Below are 18843 nucleotides of genomic sequence, written 5' to 3' on the forward strand. Positions count from 1 at the left end.
AGGTGACTGACCGTATTTCGAATAGTAGGCTCTACGAAAAATGTGGTTCAATCCCACTTTCTAGGGCTATAATGAAAGGAAGGTTGAGATGGCTAGGGCACGTTCTGCAGATGATAGATTGCCAGAGATTGTCCTTTTTGGCCAACCGTCTCGGGTTAAACAGAAAGCAGGTCTTAAAGGAAATGGGAACTCCCTGGGAGGGGGTAAAGCGGGAGGTTTTGAATAGATTAGGATGAAGGAGGAGCGTGAGTAGCTGTGTTGGCCTCATTCTGCTTGGTGCTGCAGAGAGTTATTAGTAGTAGTAATCCAGTCATAGCAGAACCTTCAGTAAGGATATTTTATCATGTTTGTAACGTATAAATAAGAATTACTAAAAATTTAGCTTGAATGAATCCTATTTACTTTTTGTTTTATTAGAAAGAAACAGCCCGCATTACTATGACATGATTCTTCATTCGACAAGAAAAACATAAAAAAAAACTTACAGTACGATATTTGAACCACACCAATTGCTTTAGTTGTTCCATATACATCGAACACAGCATAAATAGGTCCATCTTGATAAGGTATTTCACCAGATAAGGGTCCATCATAGAGTGTTTCAGCAGTACAGTATCTCAAATCTCGCCCATTTACACTGATTTTCATTTCGGCAGTGTGATCATTACACGGAACAAAACGGACTCCCAAATAACCTCCAACTTCAGTAGGTAGTGTGCTTTCAGTGAAACTGCTAAAAAAAATAAGTTAAATTTTAATAAAACAGGACTGAAGATACTAAAACGACCTATTGAAGGAAAAAACCTAAAATGACAACTAATAGCCAAGAACTGATGAGTTAATCAAATCCCCAGGCAAAATTTCAATTTCAGTTGATTGAATCTTAGTTTCTCACACAAAGATTTATTCAGACGATTAGATCAACCAAAGATTTATTTCACCTCATAGCTTCATGACAATTAGTGGCATCAAAAAGATATTATACAGAGGCATACAAAATGCTATTAAGGTAAAAAAGGTAAAGGATACGGGATTAGACTTTACAGTCCCTACCAACGGTGCTGATCTCCGTTTCTTGGCCCTTCAGCCAGGAAGTGCAACGGGGGGTTGGGGGCCAACCAACCTGTGCTTTCGCGCACCCTTCTTGTTTACCTTCCCCAGATTTCTCCAGGTACCCATTTAGAGGTGGGTCAACTCTGGCTAAGCTTACAGAGTCGCGCCACTGACCCCCGTCCCAAACTAAACAATTGGGTACACTGGGATTCGAACCTGTGTCCTCTCGGACAAAGGATCCTGAATCCAGCGCCATAAAATTCCTCTCCAAAGTCTTTATAAATAGTAAATTAACTGTATACTCTGCATTACAAAACTATTTGTAATATCTATGAAAATCCATATCAAATAGCAGAACAGTTCCATGATGTAAGTCAACAGAGGCGAAGGCAAGAGTGGAATTTGTATTGTTATTAAAGTGGACATTCACAATAGTTCTCAGTTTTGAAATCAATAAAAAAAACCTACAATCAAAATTTTTGGCAAATTTTGTGCACTAAGTCCTAAAAAATGAAAATCAATCTCATACATTATAATGTCATTAGTTGAACTTTTAATCTCCATTAGTCTTCAAAAACGGAGATCGCCAAATTCCATTTGCCCGGAGTGATATTTATAAAAGTCAATCGAGTCTTTGAGCACTTCAAAGAAGGACTGTACCTGGAATGCAAAGTAATTTCTAAGATGATACAAAAAGTACTATCCTGCTTTTAGGACAATGTTTAAGTTTGCTTGCATTCTTTTTTGACATAAAAGGTCAATAAAACTATTGACATGAAAAAATTTGACAAAACATGTATGAACATATTTCACCTGACCATATTTGTTAAGCTGCTGTGCACCTTTGACAGAGCACATATCCAAGTTCTTTGAACTAAGTTTGGCATTGCAAATTGTGGCAGTGAAGAAATTGTAGAAGGGTCAATTTGTGTAAGTCCGATTCTCAAGTGACCACTCCATCCTCTTTCAGTTTGAAGTATTTGTACAACAAATTGCTCATTTGGCAACAATGGATTACTGCTAAATACTATTGCGTCTGCAAAACTAGAAGATCTAGTGGCAACTGTCCGACTCTCATCAATTGAAATATTCTTCCATGCTGCAAGTGGAACCTTTTCATCTTTGAATCCATGACTATTGTTTTTCTAAAAAGAAAGAATAGCAAAATTGGATAAAAGTTGCAAAGCAAGGTCCCAGAAAGTTATATTTATACTATTAACAAGAGCACAGAGACTTTCAATAGCCTATAATTCATAGCTTAGAAAAAAATTCAAAACAGAATATAGTACCAAAGTTAAAAAAAAATCAACAGTCAATAAACAATACTTAAAATTTGTATAAAGAAAAATACAAAAGAGCATAAAAACAACTCATAGGAAAGGTTTTGAGAATATTCACTAAGATAAAGAAGAGAAAGAACAGGCAATAGATTTCCCTTGTGACCAAAAGAACAAAAACCCAAATAACCAAGTACTAGTGATGAGCTTCCCCAGCTCCATTGAAATTAGCTTAAAATTTCATCTGCCTCCTAGGAACTATTTTTGAAAGTTTATCTAGAAAATCTTTGACCCAGAAACTTTGCAATTAGAAACAAGTACAACAGTGAGAAATGTGATCTTTTTACTTTACCCTGTGCAAATTAAAATGAAAAACAAAGTAGATAGATAGATAGATAGATAAATGTTTATTTATAACAAGAATTAAACCATATAAACAAACAGCACAAATGTCTAATGGCATACTTAAGCGCGTGGTATATCACCAAAAAAAAAAAAAAAAAAAAAAAAAAAAAAAAAAAAAAAAAAAAAAAAAAAAAAAAAAAAAACACAAACAAAAGAAATAACCGTCATTAATTCGGCTTAAACTAATATACACTTTTTAAGGAAATCAAACTTCAACACTCACAACGGAAAATATTATGGGAGACTAGCAACATGATTTCTTAATAACTTCAGAAATTTATTTCTATCATTACAATTTCTCACGGCTATTGGGATTAAATTCCAAACTTTTGGACCAATATGATGCAAACTAGATCCCGCTCGCACTTTTGGCCTAATTTCAAAAGAGAAATCAGAACTATGAGATGTTGGGTAATTGTGGAATTGTGAATTTGTCGGGAATAATCTTTGGAAATTTAGTGACAGTTGTCCAAAGACATAATTGTGGCAAATATTAGAAATGGCAATAAAATGATGTTGATGAACAGAGAAGAAACCAGAAGATCCATAAAGATGGCTAACTGAGGATCTATTATTAACATTAAAAATTAATCTAAGTAATAATAAAATAAATCTTATTAGAGAATAAGATTAAGAATTAATGAGCACTACAATAAGCTAAAACCAGAATAGCTGCTTTATATCACAGAGTTGTACATACAGAGTTGTATGTACTTTGCAGCCACAAAATATTTCGTCTACAAAGACAGAGCAGATAAATTTTCTGCTTTTACGATTTTTTGTGCTAGGATCAAGATAGTTTTAGGAAGACGTCATCCATTGCAACATTGATAGCAAAGTTTTAAATCTGCTACAATAAATCTCCTTTTCTAGAGTTTTTTTAATGTTATTAAAATTGTCATAACAGTCCTACACTTACAGAGAAATAGAAGGACTTATACAGTCCTACATAAAAATTTCATAACGGAAGTTTGACAAAAATGCATAAAAAAAATACAAGGATGACCATAAGTTGGATTAAAGACACATTTTTTTTTTTCATCAATCATGCGGATGGAGTCCCATAAAAGTAGACAGCAGATTTCCCTGTAGGTTTATCAGTTGTAGTTGTAGAAAGATTTATTTTAAATGAAACAATTAACTTCTTGTATTCTGCTGTTTATCCGTTTCTATAATCTGTCTTCTCTATTTTTGGGTACGTAATTTTATTACTAGAACAAAGAATCCAATTTCTGAATCCTTATGCATCTAGAATTAGTAAGTGTCATATTTTAGCATTTTGTAAACAAGTTGTTTGTATATGTATTTATCTTTATTTTTATCGAGCAATACAAACTGTTAATAGTAAAAAGGAGGAGGAATAAGTCAAAGCCTTAACAATTTTGTTAATTGAGATTTCACAATCAAATAGCACAAAGGTCCCCTTGTTTTACTATGGGTTTATTGACAAAACAAAAAACAATAAATGTCACATAATTAAAAACATCTCAATCCATTCCTGGGTGCCTAGAGCCGCATTATTTACATTTTAAAATATAAATACTCAGATTGGCCATCACTCCTACTCTTAGACACAATCAGGGTCATTACTAGCCAAAATGTCCAGAGGAGGGAGAAAAAGATTTTACCGACTGGCAGGCCATTTTTACTCACTATTTTTGTCAAAAATCAGCATAATGTCCCTTTCAAATACAATACATAAAAATCACTGCATTTACTAAGCAAGATCCAGATTTTCTTACACATCATTTCACCATTTTAATGCTGTTTATTTAACCAAATGGCAAATTGTGGCACCATCTGTAAAATCATGGCAGGAATTGGTAAAACTGCTGCGTTTACCGACCAAGTTCGAAATTTTTGTAGATGACATGTCAGTATTTTCATGGTTTCTATTGAACCAAACACAGAATTTTAGCAGCATCAAAACAATTGGAACGTGAAGCACCCCGATTTTACCAACTTCTTTTTTTAAACATTGAGTGACTAAAAACATTGGGGGGGGGGGAGGGGCGTCCCCTTCCCCTCTCCCCATATGTGATGGGCCTGACACAATTATACCTCACAAAAACAAATAAAATTAACAAGGGGAAACCAACCCATGATAAAAAATAAAAATCAGTGAAAGAAAAAGAAAACATCAGCTATTTTTGTAATGCTAGCAAATGATCTTTTACCCTTTTTAAGTGACGCAAGGGACCTTTTTACCTCTCAGCTCCACTAGGGTCAAAAACCATGTCCATGGACATATTATATTTGGAGCTAAATCTGATCGCATAGATGGATGATGGGTATGAGCAGGATTGAAGATGAAGGGGTATTCTGATTATGCTGGTCAGAAATAGGTGGAAATATTGTCTTAAATGAAGATGGCAGTTTACCAGACAGAAACTTATAAACAGAAGTCAAACAGGATAGTTGATGTAGTGATTCCACTGACAAGCACTCCTTATTTTCTTCAAATTAATATCAGACTATGTTGTGGATCAAATTCAGGTTCCACAAGTGAGATTTAAAAGTCAATTGAAAAATCATAGCACAATACTTCAAACTGGGTTTTGTAAGAGCATGTTATTGGAGGACTAGTATTTTCTGAAATAGCTTCCAGGATAGCTTCAGCTTAACTACAAGTTTTCATCAAGGAGGATCGTCATGTATTTTGCAAAGAGCTTTTCTGGTCAACTTATCACCCTTCTGTAGGTTTGGATACCGAATATCTGTGGAAGAATATCCCTGAACTGGGAAATCAGTAAACCACATGATTATTCAACATTAATAACGAGTCAGGTAGCATCCATCCAGAGATACACCTCCTCCAGAACTTTCCTCAGCTTGGACATGACCATTGTCTTGCCTGTTTTTCAGCATCCAAGCATGGTGTCATCAGCAAAGCCAGAAGATTATTCTCCTCATCTTTGGGTTTGAAAGAATTTTCACCATAACAAAGATTACAGCTGCAGAGATTTTTGTGTGCTATGTCTAGTCCTCAATATAAGCTGTTAACATGGATCAGGAACAGCAAGGGTCCTAATATTGAGCCCTGAGGGACACAGTTGACAATTACATCATTTTCATGGTGTTTTCCCATATAAATCCTGAGGTCCTTCAGATAAGATCCAAGCCAATCCAAAGCAGTGCCTCTCATTCTTATACGTTCTAATTTCCTGAGAAAGATTGAATGCTGAAATACTATCAAAAGCTTTTCTGATATCAAAAAGAGCTGCTACAGGTAGTAGACTCAGAATCCAGATATTTGTTTATCCATAAGTTCAATCCAAATAGCACATCTTTGGTGGAGTACCCTTGTCTGAACCCAAACTGGCGGTTAGTTAGGAACCCTTTCTTCTCAAGAAATAAGAGCAGTTACTATAGCAAAAGTTTTTCGAAAACTTTTGAAAACTGAAATAATGGAAATGCATCTGTAATTAACCAGATCTACTCAATGCAGAATATTGACTTGCCGTGCTTGAAGCTCTGCTTATTAACGTGCATGCCCGTGCTTATAATTATTTGCTTGCTTATATATGTTTTTGTTGTAGGTGCTTGCGTGGGTTTCCATTAAACCATTAAACTAAACCAAAGATATTTCATGGTGTCAGAAGTAAAACAGTAAACATGGACAACACACCACATCCGTCCTTGGACTGGTCATCGACGAACCTAAAATCGGCCTGGAAAAGGTTCAGACAACACTGTGAATTAATGTTCTCCAGACCACTGGAAGGCAAATCCCAGGCTGTCCAGTGTTCGTATCTATTGATATGGGTTGGTGATAAAGGAAGAGACATTTTCAGCACATGGACTCTAACAGATGCCGAGACAAACAGGGTTCAAACGTACCTTAATAAATTCGAAGCCCATGTTGAACCCATATCAAACCCCATAGTGACAAGATTTACTTTCCACAAGCGAGACCAAGGTAATGAAAACATTGAACAATATGTGACCGACCTCAAGTTAATTGCTAATGACTGTGACTTTGGTACCAGCAGAGATTACCTGATAAGAGATCGTCTTGTCTTTGGAGTTAAGAGTGACAGGATTAGAGAGAAATTGCCAAGTGAAGGAGGGACATTAACCCTTGCCAGAGCAATAGAGATTTGCCGTGCCATCGAATCTGTACAGGAAACCCAAGCGCAAATGACAGCTACTAATAAGACTTCAGTGCCCATGATGAAACAAGAGATAGATGCCCTGAAGAAAGAGTACACAACAAGGAATGCTATTTCTGTGGTGCACCTTATAGAAAGAATCATAACTGCCCAGCCAGGGGCAAAACATGTTCAAAATGCTACAAACTGAATCACTTCGCCAAAGTATGTAAAAGCAAAGGTGTGAATGAAATAAGCCAAAAAGAAGCAGGAAAAAGTGCAAGTGAGTTCATGATTGACACTGTCAAAAACATGCTAGTGAAACATGCAGATGGGCCAGATGCTGTAATAAGAATTGTTGACCAGACACTAGACTTAGTCTTAAAAATAGACACAGAAGCTGAAGCAAATGTTCTTCCGGTCAGCGACTATAATAGCATGGTACCTAAACCTCGTTTGCAACCAACAAAAGACATTCTAACAAGCTACTCTGGAGAAAGATTACAGATTTTGGGGTTTGTAGAGCTACGCATCTGCTACAAGGAAGGTGAGAAACAGGTTCACCAGTTTCATGTGGTCAACAGTGATTGCAAGCCAATCCTTAGCAGAAAGACAAGTCAGAATATGAAATTGATCAAATTCATTCTGAATGTACAGAGCGAACCTGCACCCACAATGAAACCCGAAACGGCCAGAATACTGGAGGAATATGGAGATGTTTTTGAAGGTGTAGGAAAACTCCCGGGGAAGTGTAAAATCCACTTGAACGAAGGAGCTGTACCATCAGTACAACCACCAAAAAGAGTTCCATTCGCCCTACAAGAAAAACTCAAAAAAGAACTTGATCGCCTTGAAGTCATGGGCATCATTGAAGACAACTACACCAACTGAATGGGTAAACTCAATCGTAGTCGTCCAAAAACCAAAAGGATCTCTTAGGATTTGTTTAGATCCTGTCGACCTAAACAAATGGGTGCAGCATCCTTACCACACAATACCATCATTTGATGATGTAGCAGCAAAATGTTAAGGATCTAATACATTTTTTAAATTGGACACAAGACAAGGATACTGGTCCATGGAACTAGATGAGGAGTCATCCCTCCTAACCACCTTTAGCACTACATTTGGCAGATATTGCTGGAAGCGATACCCATTTGAAGTCAAATCAGCACAGGACGAGTTCCAACGGAAGATGGAGGAAGTCTTCGAAGGACTCGACATTGGACTCATAATAGATGACATTGCTGGAACAGGAGCAAATACAGAAGATCATGATGCTAAGTTGAGGCTGGTATTACAGCGAGCCAGAGAAAAGGGAGTAAGGTTCAACCGAGATAAATGTATTTTTAATGCTGTAAGCATTCCATTCTTTGGGCACTTGCTGACCACTGAAGGGATCAAAGCAGATCCAGAGAAGACAAAGGCAATTGTGAACATGCCAGCACCAGAATCACACGAACAGCTACAGGTGCTCCTAGGCATGTACAATTATTGAGCAAGATACATCCCAAACCTCTCCACTCTAAACCACCCTCTCCGTGAACTGTCTAAATCCAAAACTTACGGCTGGACAACCCAGCATGAGAATGCGAGGAAGCAAATCCAAGCCTTAATCTGCAAAAACCTCTCATACTTTGACCATAAGAGCAGAAATGTAGAAGTCATAGTGGACGCCTCTCAACATGGGCAAGGGGCCCAACTAGTCGTCGACAACAAAACAGTTGCCTTTGGATCCCGGTCCCTCAGCGGAGCAGAAAAACAGTATTCGCAAATTGAGAAAGAAATGCTAGCTGTAACATACGCTTGCAAACACTTCCCCCAATACATTTACGGTAGAACAACCACTGTAACCACCAACCACAAGCCTCTTGAGGCAATACATAAGAACCCCATATCCAAGGCTCCACCACGACCTCAAAGAATGATGAAAACAGTTCAGAACTATGACATACAAGTCATATATGGCCCAGGCTCCGAGATTCCGGTTGCAGATGCCCTTTCCAGATTACACTTGCCCGAAACAGATCCAGACGCTCAGCATGACTTCGAATTTGCAGTACTCAGCTTTCTCAGATCTGTCCCAATTCGCGACAACAAGATCCAACAAATCATAGAGCAAACAAGGATTGACCAAAACCTACAAGTGCTGGTCAAGACCATCGCTGAGGGATGGCCCGATCATCGCCATGAATGCAACACTGCAATACTCAAGTTTTGGAATCACAGAGATGAACTAACATACATGGATGGCGCGATTCTGAAGGGCGACAGAATCATAATCCCAGAAACACTGCAGAATGACATTTTAAACGAACTACAAGCTTCCCATCTCGGAATGGTCAAAACCAAAGAACGAGCCAGGATGGTAGTGTTCTGGCCAAACATTACAAAAGATATTGAGAACATGATTGGCAGCTGCAGTACTTGTTGTACTATGGCACAAAACCAAGTCAAAGAGAGTATGATCACATCTCAAATCCCCACACATCCATATGAACATGTTGGAACGGATATTTTCGAATTCATGGGAGTTCAGTATCTAGTCACTGCTGACTATTGCAGCAGGTTCATAGAAGTCGATAAGCTAACAACAAGCACATCACAGCAAGTGATCACCAAACTGAAAGCCCACTTCGCCAGACACGGAATCCCGAAAACACTGACGACAGACAACGGGACTCAGTTTTCTTCGAAGGAATTCAGAGATTTTATTGACAAATGGAGCATTGACCACAAAACGTCAAGCCCAAACTATCCACAGTCAAATGGATTTAGCGAAAAAACGGTACAGACGGCAAAAAGGATCATGTCCAAAGCCGTAGAACACCAGTCCGATCCGTACTTAGCCAGGCTGGAGTACCGTAACACACCAGTCGATGGGCTAGCCTCACCAGCACAGTTGCTGATGAGCCGACAACTCAGATCCGTTTTACCCGTTCTTCCCAGACACTTAAATTCTAAGGTCATCCCACCCTCATCTTTCCAACAAGCGAGAGAAAGACAACAGAAACTACAAACAGAGTCGTACAATAGACACTCAAGGGACCTAAAACCACTACTCAAGGATCAGACTGTGTGGGTGAAGCTTGCCCACAATGCTAGGTGGCAGAAAGCACTGATACTGGAAAAATACAAATATGCGCCACGATTCTACATTCTTCAAAAAGAGAATGGAAAGGTCTACAGACGGAACAGGCGACAGATCAGAGAGAGAAACCAAAGTATGTCCACCGAGCCGCAGTTTGAAGCAACGTCCCCGAAACCCAGTATACCTGGAGATCAATCCTATGTATCTCCTCGAGCCCAAATAGGAATTGAACAACCACATAGCGTCCCGTCAAGTCCCACAAATTTGCCAACGCCACCTCGTGCTACAACTATACCCGCCGAAAGATTTGCTACACCACTAGCAGATGCTGCCACTGCAGAGTCTCCTTCACGATCCCCTTCATACCTAACCCAACGACCAAGACAGCCGCTACGCGGCACCACGCGTCCTGGGCGAATTACAAAGCCACCCACCAGACTCAACCTTTGATATTATCAACAAAAGAAGGAGGATGCAGAATATTGACTTGCCGTGCTTGAAGCTCTGCTTATTAACGTGCATGCCCGTGCTTATAATTATTTGCTTGCTCATATATGTTTTTGTTGTAGGTGCTTGCTTCGGTTTCCATTAAACCATTAAACTAAACCGAAGATATTGCACTCAAGAACATCCTTTACTTGCGGAATTATTCTAGCTTTTATTAGTAGTTCTGGGAAAGTATCCTTTTGCAAGGACACATTCATTAAGCAAGAAAGAGGTTCTAGGATTGACAGGGCAACTTCTTTTAGCATTTCAGTGTGTACTTGGTTAAACGCAGAAGCCAAATTGCCTCTTAAATTTCATGTGAATAGCAAAATTTCAGAATGATAGACAAGTGCAAATCCTGATTTAGTGCATGCTGAACCAATGTAATCCTTAACACCCTTTGCAGGATTTCCCACAGAATCTGCTAGCTTATTGCCCACCTCCAAAAAAAGGCTCCCAAAGCATTTACAATGTTTCCTGGTCCCAATGCAGTTACCCCATGTACAACTAGTGTCAATGAGAGCTCAGGCAGGGATCTGCAGGGGTGTAGTATGGAATTAACAACTTTCCATACTTTTTGAGAGTTTGTTCCACTTTCAGCTATTTTCCTGTTAATATAACTTCTTTTTGCTTTATGTAAAATTGCTCAAAGGCATTTTTTAGATTTCTCAAGTGTCTTCATTACTTTTGTGGTAAAATTCTAGTGTACCTACTGAAATGGAATGATTATTTTGTTTACTCAAGAAGTTTCGTTTATGTTTATTTTTATGTTCCAGGTGCTTGGGTCTAATATATGTACCTACTAACTGACGTATCACTAGCCAAACGAAGAGTTTATTGCATGGTGTCAGAAGCAGAAGTTCAGAAATCAGTATGGATAGCACACTAGCCTCATTAATCAATTCGTTGAGCCTCAATCTCAAGTCAGAATGGAGGAAATTCAGAAGGCACTGTGAACTATGTTCTCAGGTCCTATAAGTAGAAAACCAGATGCAGTTAAACGTAGATGTCTACTAATCTAGACTGGAGAAAAGGGACAAAATGTATTCTCCAGATGAACCTTAACTGACATGGAACAAAATATGCCAAAAGTATATTTGGATAAATTTGAGAACTATATCCAGCCAAGTGCAAACCTATTTTAGCTAGATATATCTTTCACCAACGAAACCAAGGTGAAGGAGAGATTATTGACTCGTACGTCACCCAGTTGAAAATACTCGCAACTGACTGTGAATTTGACACTCTGGAAGACCAGTTAGTTCAAGATAGATTGATCTTTGGAGTAAAAAATGTAAAAATCGTCAAGCAGCTCCTCAGCAAGGGAGCAGCACTTACTTTGGTTAGAACAATTGAGTGCAGCCATGCAATAGAAACTGTTCAAGAGACCCAAGCACTGATGGTAAACAAACATGTGCAGATTTGAATCAAAAAAGAACTGGAAATGGTTCAAAGACAGAGTAACTCCCCTACATACTATTTCTGTGGTGGTTTGTACTCTGGAAATCACAAGTGCACAGCTAAAGGGAAGCAGTGTAGCAAGTGCAGGAAGATAAACCATTTTCCCAAAAAGTGCAAAAACAAGGCAGTACAAAAACTTGAAACAAGAAGTATGGCAGAAGAAGGGATGCAATTCATGATCGAGTCCATCTCCAATGAAGAAAAGGAGGAAAAGCCTTATGCGCTAATAAGACTGGCAGACCAGGATAGCGAATTCGCTTTCAAGATAGACAAGGGTGCCGAGGCCAACATTTTGCCATTCAAAGACTTTAATAGATTGGTAAGAAAGACCCAGACACAAATCATTCTGGAATTACTGCCAAGAATAAGCCAAACTCAACAGACTTGTCATAAAAGGGGAACAAATAGTTATCCTAAGATGCATGAGGGCAGGCATATTAGACCAACTACAAGCTTCTCATCTAGAAGCAGGGAAGACCAAAGAGAGGGCCAGAACATCTGTATTCTGGCCAGGCATTACACAAGACATAGAAAAATTCCGTCAGCCAATGCAAGGTGTTTCCTCCCGCCAACAAAAGGAAACAATTATATTAAGCAAAATACCAGACTATCCCTTTCAGTATGTAGGCACTGATCTGTTCCTGCTGAATGGGCAAGATTACATGGTTCCTGTTGATTACATGAGTTGATTCATTGAATTAGATTGCCCAATCAACACCATGGCCAGTTATTAACAAGGTGAAATCTCATTTTGTCCGACATGGGATACCTGAGTGACTCACAACTGACAACAGATCTCAGTTTGGTGCAAAGGAATTTGAGCAGTTAATGATCGACTGGAGAATCACCCACTCAACCTCAAGCCCAAACTATCCCCAATCAAACAGCATGAGCAAAAAGGCTGTGGAAACCGCAAAAAGACTACTAATGAAATCAAATGAGGCCAAGAGTAATCCATACCTGGTATTACTCAAGTATTGAAATACACCTATCAATGGATTTTCCCCTGCTCAGATAGTTTCATTTTTAATGAAATTACCTATACTGGTAAGTTCCCTGATTGTTAGAAATTAGGTTTTATTACTCCCATGAAAAAGAAGGGTAGTAAATAAGATTTTGCTGCTGTCCAGGCCATTATTCTTACTCTTGCGTTTTCCAAGTTATATGAAAGCTTTTTATCTGATTGGTTGAAAGTAAAAATAATCCCAAATGTTGGCCAAAAAGCAATTGGGGAATTTGTGCTCTACCTCTACCTCACACTATCTGGTTCACCTTTTGGATACTATATGTAATAAACTTGAAAAACCCAATACCTGGCTCAATGTTATCACAGTTGACTTACAAACGCCTTTTGATTTAGTTAACTGTAATAATTTTCCTAGTTGACCCCTATTTAAAAAGAATAATTCCGTCCTTCCTTTCTAATAGAACGCAAGTTATCAAATACCTGAATGTATACTCTGATTCCCTCCCAATTTATAATGGTGTACCCCAGGGAACCCTCTTAGGTCCAGTTTTATTTCTTACCATGATAAACAGTCTTGGTGTTGATTTCCCAGGTAGATGGAAATTCACTGATGATTTGACTGTCTTAGAAACATGTTTAAAAAATCTAAAAAGTAACCCAATGGACATCTTGGAGTCAATATCAGATGAAGCTGTTGCTAGTCATATGAGAGTCAACCCTTTAAAGTCAACAATTTTAACAATTAGTTTCCTAAGAACTCCCCCCTTCTTTCTCCTGTCCTATCCCCCCTGAAATGTCTGTTAATACTATGAAATTACTGGGTGTTACCATCTCGAGCAACTTAAAATGGGATTGCCAAATTAATGATTTCTTAAAATGTACAAATACTGCATTTTCTCTCCTCAAACTCCTCAATAAATTTAAATGTCCTAAATCACATTGTTTGAGGATTATTCTCTCTTTTGTATGTCCTGCCCTTGAATATGCTTGTCCTGTTTGGCATCCTGGCATCTCCAATGAATTGTCAGACAGAATAGAGGCAGTGCAAAAAAGGTACCTAAGAATTCTTTTCAATGAGGGTAAAGTGCCTTACATTTCTGTTCTTTGGAGAGGAAATCTAGTCACCCTTAAGAAAAGCAGAGCACAAATTTCCTTATGTTTTGCCCACAATGCCTTGCATAACGCTTGTGCTACTTCTCTTTCCCCTAGTGATCATTTACCCCCCCCCCCCCACATTTTGTTTCAAGAAAAATCCCCCTTCTTGCCCCAGTAAGAGTTTCCACTGAAAGATATAGAAGAACATTCACCCCTCATATAGCTGAAATTTTAAATCAATAACCCCCCCCCCCTTCTATTTCACTTTTGACCTTGTCTTTGGCACAATCCTTTAATTAATTGTAAATTTTTAATTTTAACAGCTAATTTGACTTGATTTTAAGTAATTTCTTTTTGTAATTTTACAGTATTTGACATATGATGCAAATTCGGCAATATTTTTCTTTTAGCCTGTGATTTTGTTTTATCCCCTACCCTTTTTGTTTTTGCCATTAATTGCATAAAGTTCATTTTACTTCTTGTACTTGGACCTTTTTCTTTTTCATATGTGTTAAATTTTTCTTGGCCCTTTTTATGCTTGATTTGTGTTTCTTCTAATTTTGTTCTGCTGTAGTAGTTGTTTCTTTGTTCTGCTTTTTCTTTTTAGACATATGAAGCAAATTTGGCTCTATTAGAGCTTGTGATAGCCTTTTGAAAATAAATATTATCTTATCTTACCCAGTATCAAGCCAGCTTTGCAACCTGAACTTGTCCATTTAGAAAAGCTTAAATAACAGAGAAAGATGGCACAAGAGGCCCAAACTAAATATTATGACCAACTCTTGCTTAACAAATCTTGCTTATACTATGTTCATCTTTAAGAAGGAGGGATATTCCACCTCAACAAGGTACACATTAAACCAAGACAGGTTCCAACAGTGACTTACCTGAATGACAGTGTAAGCTGTCAAACTTTAAGCTCCCACTCTTCCAAGGATCCCAGCAGATCAAAAAGCATCCCACACTCAGAGAACACACTTAATCAGCAAGCTGATTCCTATGAAAGCACCTACCCCTATATGACAGAGCCTATGCTACCATTGCAAGGTGCATTGGAGACAGAAGTGGAACCCTCTGGTCTGACTCATGCAGAAGATAACAACTATGGGAGGGGCAGGACTCTCACCCATTCTAGTCATCAGGTGGAAACCCTGGTGAGGTTAAATTTGGACATCTACAAAAGCAAGCATTAGATCTGGTGAAGAAAAGAAGGAAGATGAAATTAAATTACTATTATGTTTATTTTTATGTTCCATGTGCTTGCATCTAATATATATACCTATTAAATGATGTAGCTTATCACTAGCCAAACAAAAAGTTGCACCTAATCTTTGCTATATTGGAAACAGATTAGGTTAGGAAATGAAACTCTTGGTAATGCATCCAGGGCCAAAAACATACTCAGGGAAGGTAATGCTGAGCTTCAATGTTGCCCCTTTTCTTATTAGCCTATTAAGTCTTAGAAATTTGCCTACCTGATAGGTCTATATCAATTTGATTCTTGACAAAACAATATTTTAAATTAATTTCTAGTTTGTGGTTTCTTTTTGTCTGGTGTTAGTCTTAAAATGCAATCCCTGCCATTTAAGTAATTTTTAAACAATGATAATGGGTTCACTTCTAAATCTAGGAGATATATTTGCAGATCTTCAAAACCTTGTAAATTTAAACTGATCAAAGTTGTAAAGCTGAAAAGAGTTTTCTTGTAGGCTAGCTTACATCATTTCAGCACAAGATCTATTTTGCAAGCTTGAATTAACCATGATGGAGACTTAGGAGAATTCAAGATCATGAGCTTTCAACTGTCTAAGAAAATTGTTAAATTAGTCCAATAAAACTTTAAAGAATTAATGTTTGATCCAAAGCAGGGATTTAGAATAATCTAACTCTTCTAAATTTACTAATAAGAGCATAAAAAAGGCATCAGTAAAATTCTAGTTAATTGACTTCTTGCTATCTCAGAATGGGTTTAGGTTAGGAAAATGAAACTTTCAGGGATGAATCTACAGACTAAAGTATGTCCTGGGAAGGAATTCTAAAGCAACTACCTCTACTCCTTCTCCCTCTAGAGGGCCCTGATCTTTGATGACTAAAAATATGTGTGTTATACAAGTGAAACCTTGCAAAATAGACCTTCTGCTTAATTGAAGTGCAACAAAATTGGGTCAATGTTCCATTACCTGAACAATTGTTTAGGGTCATGAAACTATTGTTAATAGATGCATTTTGACTTTTTGAACATATTTTCTCTCTTGAAAAACTACCACAAACTCATGATTATGGAGTTATCATATATTTGCACATTATGGGGGTGGGGGGTAAAGCACAGCATATATTAAATACAGCAATGGTTAGTTTAAGTATTTAATATATGCTATGCTTTACCCCCACCCCCTAATGTACAAATCTATAGCCCAAATTTGTTTCTAAACTATTACAGATTCGCAATTTCAAATATCTGATCAACAAAATGGAAATGATTGCAATTCTATATGTGTAAATACAAGAATATGTGAACTGGAACAACTCCATAACAGTGAGTTTGCAGTAGTTTTGCAAGAGAAAAAAGATGTTTAAAAAGTCAAAATGTATCTATTTTACAATAGTTTCACAACCCTAAACAATTGTTCAGGTAATAGGAACATTGACCAAGAATTGTTTTCAGTTTCATAACTTTGCTCAATTCCATTTTATAAGGTTTTAAAGATATGGATATACATTTCCTAAATTTTGAAGAAGAAAAAAATTGATATGGCTCAAAATTCTACTCAAATAACAGGAATTGCATTTTCAGAACTAAAGGCAGAGAAAAAGCAACAAGTGACCAAAAGTTAAGGTAAAATTTTATTTTGTCAAAATTTCAATAGGTGACCTGTCATGTAGGCAAATTTCACGGCCCTCTAGAGAGAGAAGTAGTGGAGTGGGTACTTTGACAAGCCTTCCCGGGACATACTTTAGTCTGTAGACCCATCCCTGAAAGTTTTATTTTCCTAGCCTAGACCCTTTCCGAGATAGCAAGAAGTCAATTAACTAGAATTTTATCAAGACATAAAATAGCGTGTTCACCGTGCATTTATACAATTAATGGAATTGCCTAAGATTATACCTTATATAAGCAACTTCAATGGATTTGTAAGTAAAATAATTATTTTTTGAATGTGATCACTTTTTAAATTGTTCTTTCTAATGTTTCGGCGGCGTTGCAATAACTTACTAACAAGATATTTTCGCCTTGTCCATCTATCACCACATTTCTGTCTTAACAGTTGATCGTAAAAGTATTTCCTTTGCACTTCAGATTGGGTCACCCATGTGATTAACCAAAACGGGAGTTACACAACAGCGTAATTTTTGGTAATGAGGGACAGCGTGTGCGTGGACCGCTCTCCACATATTGGAAAGTATCTTCCTTCGGGCCCTTTCATAGGTCATAAAAAGGCCGTTAAAAGGAAAAACTACACAATTTGTTGTTGCTAAAATAATACGGCGACATTTAAAATTGATAATTAGGCCTTTTTGAAAAGATTAATTTCTTAGTAACTTACATGTTTGATACATATTGAAAGAACTGCGCCTAAAATCCAAAGCATTTGAAACAGGTTAGCATTTGTTCATACTCTATATCTTCCTTCTGGCTCTTTCATATATCACATATTATTTAGTTAAAACAGGAAAATATACAATTTATGATTGTTAAGACAATAATGTGACATGTAAATTTGACCATTGAGCCGTAAAGAGAAGGTCAAGTTCTGGGTATATTGCTATGTTCTATTTATTAGAAGAATTGTGCCTAAAATCCCAAGCACATGACAAAGTTCAGCACATACTCTACATAAAATGATTGTGGAATATCTCCAAAAAATCTCTTTAAATAAACTTAAAAATGTACGTCCATGGAGCCTTGATCTTCTTTACTGAAAAAATCAAAGGAAGCTACCGTCTTGGAATGTAACATCCCTTGAACTACTTTGTTTATACTAAGTCTGTCTAGTTCGAATTGATCTTCAAAGACTTTTGTGTCATTTTTTTGTTGGTTTTGTATGGTTCAAAGCTATGAGTGCTTTGAAAAATTTATACTCAGATTCTACTGTAAAACTGGAATTATGCTCGAAGATCAATTATTGTTCAATACAGTCTTGTGGCTAAACTGTTAGAAACAAGCAGGGATACTACTGCTGGTGATTTTCCCTAAAATTTCGTGATTTACCATGGAATTTGGCGATTTTGCTATGTTTGCGCTAAAATTTCTGAATATAGTGAGGCGAATTCTGATAAAAATATTATTAAATAGACTTTATTTTCAGTGGATGGCGAATCTATTGCATACCGAAATAGCCTATATCAGTGGAGATGACCATACAGGCCTGTTAATAAATAAGAAATTTTAAGGAAAATATAATAAAGGACAGTCACGGGATCTACGGCACGCGATTAGATTTTAACTTGGTTGAAGTTTTAGCTGAAATGGAGTGTGAGTAGGCTGATTTCCTGCTTCATAATAAGGTGCGTTGACTATAAACCGTTTCGTATTAGTATAATCATAAATCGGAGCACTTCTCCTTAAGATGGGTGTTAATTTAAAAACTGCAGAGCCGAATTAGCATCTGTCAAAACACTCTTAGTTTTGTCTGAGACAGGTTCGTTGTTTTTCTCACACTAAACAGCCGGATGACAAGTAGAGCAGAAACGCAAAACCAAGCTGGCCCCGTAAATCCGTTAAAACACAGCGAATAAAACTAGAGTTGAGTAAAAACTATTTATAAACTTAACTTGTTTTGCTGCTTTTATAACAAAAGGTACTTACATTCATCATGATGTTTCTCTTTAATGTATAACTCACTTATATCTAACAGCTAAAATTAATTTCCAATGCAATCCATCTTTTAATTTTTGATAATATAGTTTGCTACATAC

General features: G+C 37.3%; 1 protein-coding gene and 1 pseudogene across 1 annotated transcript in view; both read right to left on the reverse strand.

The window, feature by feature from the left end:
• The window catches only part of LOC136028439 (neuralized-like protein 2), a 7290-nt pseudogene extending 2306 nt beyond the window's left edge, over positions 1 to 4984 (reverse strand).
• Positions 1 to 18843, reverse strand: part of LOC136028502 (nucleolar protein 9-like) — a 59632-nt gene that overhangs the window by 16566 nt on the left and 24223 nt on the right. The gene's annotated exons all lie outside the window — the stretch shown is intronic.

This window comes from Artemia franciscana, chromosome 6 (genome assembly GCF_032884065.1).
Source record: "Artemia franciscana chromosome 6, ASM3288406v1, whole genome shotgun sequence".
In the NCBI taxonomy this organism is placed as follows: Eukaryota; Metazoa; Arthropoda; class Branchiopoda; order Anostraca; family Artemiidae; genus Artemia; species Artemia franciscana.